The following is a 5531-nucleotide window of genomic DNA, read 5'->3' on the forward strand; positions in this document are numbered from 1 at the left end:
TACCAACATAAAGCACTGAGGCAGGAAAATGGCAAAAATACCTTTATGGTGAGGGATCCAGAGACTGTGGTGACCGTTTTGTGAGTTGAAAGCGTCTGTACCTTCCCTAAGTCTCTGAAAGGATCCCAGGGAACGACTTGTAACATTTCTTTTCTTTTTTATTTTATTATTATTTGTTGTTTTGAGTAGGGTCTCACTGCATATCTCTGGTTGGACTCACTATGTAGACCAGGCTGGCCAGAACCTCTAGAAGTGCATCAGCTACAGTAAAGACTTGAAGGGCGAAGAAAGCTTCATGCTGTCTAGCAAAAGTAGGAAAAGGGGAGGGGGCACACGTGTGAACACAAAGAAAAGGGAGTCTAAAGCAGGGAATTGAACTTTGGACCTTCCTAACACAAAACAACCTCACTACCCAGCTGAACCACAGAAGAAACAAGTGTATCTTTCTCTCATCGCAGCACAAACAAGTATCTACATCAGTGCCAGTTGCAGCCACAGCCACAACCTTTGTGTCACAGACCTCTCAGACACCTCGGAAATAAACATCGGATCAATCCTTGCGGGGCTCACTATCATCCCCGAGCTCAGCAGCGAGTAGCCGAGTTACTGAGCAGGCATCCGGCAGAAAGCTAACATTGAGGTCAGGTCCAGACAGAAGTGGATTAAGGCTCAGCCAACAGCGGGAGAGCTGTAAGCCTGCTCTCTAGTGTGTGGTCCGCCGTGATCGTATAGTGGTTAGTACTCTGCGTTGTGGCCGCAGCAACCTTGGTTCGAATCCGAGTCACGGCAGTATCGTCTGGTCACTTTTCTTTCTTTCTTTTTTTTTTTTTTTTTTTTTTTTTTTTGCTCCAATCTCTCTCTCTGAACTCTTCCCCACAGATCTACCCGCTTCCGCTCATCGTCACCCAGGAATCGTGGGGAGTGTAAACACTCGCTCTCTCCCAAGCTCTGTTTTGTAGGAAATGGGAATGAACCATTAATGTCTTCGAGCCCGTCCTGCTGCAGCGAGCTGTCAGCAGTCAGCATTCGCCTTCTTCATATTTGTATGCATATTGTACTAAAACGACCGAAGCATCTTACAATAAAATGGTTTTGAAAAGTCAACACCTGGACCAAGTTACTGTGAAATTTCCTCATCGTTCTGTGAGGGGAGGGGTGGAGAGGGAGGAGGGACAGGGAACCATGGCGCATCTAGGAAGGTCAGAGGACAATTTTCAGGAATTGAAGGAACTTGGCTTTATCAGGCTTTCAGGGCAAGTCCTCCCACCCACCTTAAACAGGTGTGGCCCACTGGCTTTTTTCCTGTTGTTTGTTTGTTTTTGACAGGGTCTCAAGCTGTCCTGTAACTTGAATTCCTTATCCTCCTGCCTCAGACCCTGAGTACTAGGATTACAGACATTAGCTAACAAGCCAGGCTAAGTTTTACTCCTTGATTCTCATGAGTGAATGTGCCTCCGCTGGCCTACCAGGTTTTTCCATAGCTTTGTGCCTTGGGAATCTGTCCACTTTGGTGTGGTTATCACTCCTTCGTTTGATTTCCTTTTGGTTTGAGTGGGAGGGCGATGTGTATATGCTCTATCACACTGGATTCCATCTTGGGGGCCTAGAGCATGCTAAGGACCTGCTCTAGCACTGAGCTACAACATCATCCTTATTTTGATCTAATGAATGAGTGTGGCCACAAGGTATGAGTGAGTGTATTTGCTTCTACTGTGTGAACTGCTGTGGAGAGACTGGTCTGCAGAATCTTTCTACCTTCTACTCGAAAGCAGAAAGAAAGGTTTGTGGGCCAGAAGACTTCCTTGCTTACAGGAAAGAGTCCCTGCATCCAGTGCTAAACTTACCAGATCACACACTATAGCAAAATCTAGCCTCAAATTTCCTGTGTAACCACAATGTTGTGATAATTTCTTACCTCAATAGCTTGTATAAAAAACACACAACCCAGTTGTTAGATTTGTAAGCTATATATCTAGATTGGGCAGATCTATCACTGTACTAATTTATTCCCCAGCTATGAGACCCCTTGCTACCTGCAGCTTTTCGAGGTCATGTGGTTCTGCTCTGTATTGGCTTCCACCTCCTCTTTCTCTGTCCTTTCTCCTTCCCTTCTCTCTCTTCACCTGCCACACTGTCTAAGACCTCCAGTTCCACCATTCCTTTCCACTGCCCAATCATAGGCTCTGTCCTTTATTTGACCAGTTAGAATGGGGAGAAGGTTCACAAGAGATCACTTGAGCGCATGATCTAGCCCTTGACATGGGCAGCCCCTCTTGAGGGCACAGAATTAACATCAGAATACAAACAGCACCAGGGCAACCCACAACATTTCCCCCTTTTTGTTCAATAAAAAGGCTCCTTTTCCCCCTCAGATATAAGTTGGACACAACCATAAGAATTATGCAAATTATAAAGTGTAAGATACACTAAACACCCAGTCCATCAATTTTGTTGATTAGATAAAGCACTCTACCATCTGTCCTAACTTAAAGACTCTACAGTTCTATACCTGAAGTATGTTCTGATTTTAACTTCTATACCATCTGAAAACCATTCTTTCAAATCTACATCATCTTCCTCAATGCTAAACAACTTAAGTTTGATTGTGAGACATAACTAGTCTTCAACACCTTCAGAAATCTGAGAACAAATTAAATATTGCCTGAATATAAAAGAAGCACAAAAACATAGCTTCCAAAATTTAAACAAATTTGCAGAGACTGCTAACTACCTGGACAGTCCCCCATTCCTCAAAACACTAGAGCATCTGTCTTCAGCCTTCTGGCCTAGAACCACCTGGTAGACCTTAAATGAAGCAGGAACTATGAAGGACTAGCCTACTCTGTCTTGTCAGAACTAAGCTGTCCGCTATCCTGCACATGTGTCCTTTCCTAAGCAGTATTTTTTGTCTGAGGATGAATTAGGGCAGTTCTTGCCCAGTGGCTACCTTGCCACTGCTAGAACAACTCCATAGGGAGATTATAATGCTCAGTAACTTTTTTGATCCTTGAAGGGGGTACTGTCAGGAGCAGACATGTCTCTCACAGTCAAATGATCCCTACTAATGAAATAATATCATGTGTCATATTCTGTGGATTTTTGATGTTTTTGAAGAATATGTAAAGAATATCTGAACTGTTAAACCTTAACTAGCCTTAGCTATTTCTGTTTGAATAATATTGAAGACACTTTATTATAATTAAATCAGAATCTAATATAACCATGAGTTAACTATCTGGTCCTTGTAACCATGAGTTTACTATCTGACCCTTAACTTCTTTTACAGAATAATCCTAAAGAGTTTGTAATAGCAGCTATAGAAGGACTGGGTCACAGCCTTGTATTCTTAAGTGAGTTGCAGAGGCACAATGCCTACCTAAGAGTAACAATATTAATTTCAAATTTTATATCAATATACAAAGATTCATACCAATGAAAAGTCTCTCTCTATATATAAATTCTATACCAATGTAAGAAACTAAAAGTTCAATTTTGCATCAATATAAGGATTTCTACCAATGAAAATTTATGGCTATACAATGCTTTAAGAGCAAATTTAATATCTTATCTCTATCTATTTCTCTAATTTCTCTAATATTACTATATTCCCCCCTTTTCCTTTCCACCCCCTCCCTTTACCTAAGAAGGAAAAAAGAAGAGGATAGGAAAAGTAGAAATCCCTGAGTCTAAGGCCTCAAATTTCCTCCCTGTCCGAAGTTACAATATTTGTCAGTTACCCCTTAAAATGACAACATACCTGTAATTCATAAAATAGCCAGACCATCTACTCCAACCTAAGGGCCTGGGACAATGATCTTCTTTTGCTTGCTTCTAGCTAAATTGGGATGAAGATTCCCTTCTGGGGGCCCAAAGGAAAATAGGAAATTTGATTTTGTCAAAGGAGGACATCATTTGCCTTAGCTGAAGTCCTGACTGTAACAGTCTGAAGGGCTGGATGGGTGAGCTACCTGTTCTGGAAATGTCCTGGAAGCAGTCTTTGGAGGAAACAGCTTCAATGTAATTGAGGTAGAATCAAGCAAGGAGCTGGAATGTAAGGTCCCCCAGAATCTCAGTACCACAGAGTATAAATCTTATCAGGGCTGTCTCTCTCCACTTTCATTCTGCAATATACAAACCTTACAAGCAGCACATGGCTCTGTAGAGACATTCATATGGAACATGCAGGGTGCACAGTTCAGTTAAGGAAGACCAATAAAGAAAGACAACTGTCTGTCTTTCTTTACATGTTAGTTTGATCACATAATCAAACTACAATATACATTTCCATTCTTTCAATCTGAAAGGATGGTATGTAGTAACAAGTCAAGAGAATGTTGTATTCAATAAGTATTATTGGCTGTATAGAGACGTTTAAGTCTCACTGGTCCCCAGAGTGTCTCTGTGTACAGAGACATATACATCACTTATCTTGTTGATCTTGTCAATCTTTCTCTTCTTGTCTGTAGCCAAGTTCTTCCGGCTGCACCTCTATCTCAGCAAAGCAACCTTCACCGAGCAGCTGATCTGTGGAAATCTCTCTACCCTGGAAATCTCCGATACTCTGTACTAGGAACGGAACTGTGTGCCCTCTACCACTGGGCTCTCCTACCCGCACTTGTCACTTTTCATTTGTACACACAGTAACTCACTACATTGCCTAGGCAGGCCTTGAACCACCTGCCCCAGCCTCCGTAGCAGCTCGGATCATAGACCTGAACAGTCAGATGTCTCTGTGTTTTGTTTTGTTTTTATAAATATAGATTCAATACAGAATAGAGCCCCTGTTCTCCCTCCCCCCGCCCCCCATTGGTGACATCTGCTATAACTGAAGCCTCACATTAAAACCAGGAAACCCCACAGGACAGACTGCAGCTCTGAATCAATCCTCATTCATTGTTTGATATGTTTCCAGACATGCATGAATGTACGTGTGCGACCTGCTGCTTCACCCACAAAAATGTCCTCAAAGGCATTACCACCTCTCACTGACTGCCGGGTGCTGTTACCTGAGTGTGACTAAAACACTCTTTCCCTAAGGAGTAGGTTTCTGTATATATCTCACTCTGAGGCCTTCAGCTCAAGCAGAAATGTGAGGCCACTTAGCAAAGATGTGCCCAGAAACAGGCAGGACGCTAGTACTGTGCACTCTAAGGAGGCTCACAGAAGGCTGGAAGGCAGCACACACCCAGAAAACCTGATGTAGCAGAGATGGCCAGGGAGTGGGAGGGGCCTTGGAAACCAGTTCTGGGCAGGTCAGGGGGGCTACAGGCAGGTAGTCTTGAGAGTCCCTGTCCCCAGATCTTCAGCTCCTTTCTGGTTCACCATTCCACTCTCTGGGTTTCTATTCCCACCCCAGGTCTCCTTCACTCTTCTTATGACTCTCTATCCCCCTCTGTCTTGTCAGGTCTCTTCCTCCTTCCCCTTTAGGTCTTCTCTCTCTCTGTCTCTGTCTCTCTCTGACTCTGTGCCTCTCTCTGTCTCCTGTTCACTACTCTTGGAGCCAGATGCTATCTTTCAGTATCTGAGCCTTG

At 43.3% G+C, this 5531-nt stretch overlaps 1 non-coding gene across 1 annotated transcript; it reads left to right on the forward strand.

Annotated features, from left to right (window-relative positions):
* Positions 1 to 717: 717 nt before the first annotated feature.
* On the forward strand, positions 718 to 789 carry Trnah-gug (transfer RNA histidin (anticodon GUG)). Its single transcript has one exon. It is a non-coding gene; the product is annotated as a tRNA-His (tRNA).
* The last annotated feature ends 4742 nt before the right edge of the window (positions 790 to 5531 follow it).

Source organism: Mus caroli, unplaced genomic scaffold (assembly GCF_978045245.1).
Source record: "Mus caroli unplaced genomic scaffold, Mus_caroli_1 scaffold_3, whole genome shotgun sequence".
NCBI classification, from domain to species: Eukaryota; Metazoa; Chordata; class Mammalia; order Rodentia; family Muridae; genus Mus; species Mus caroli.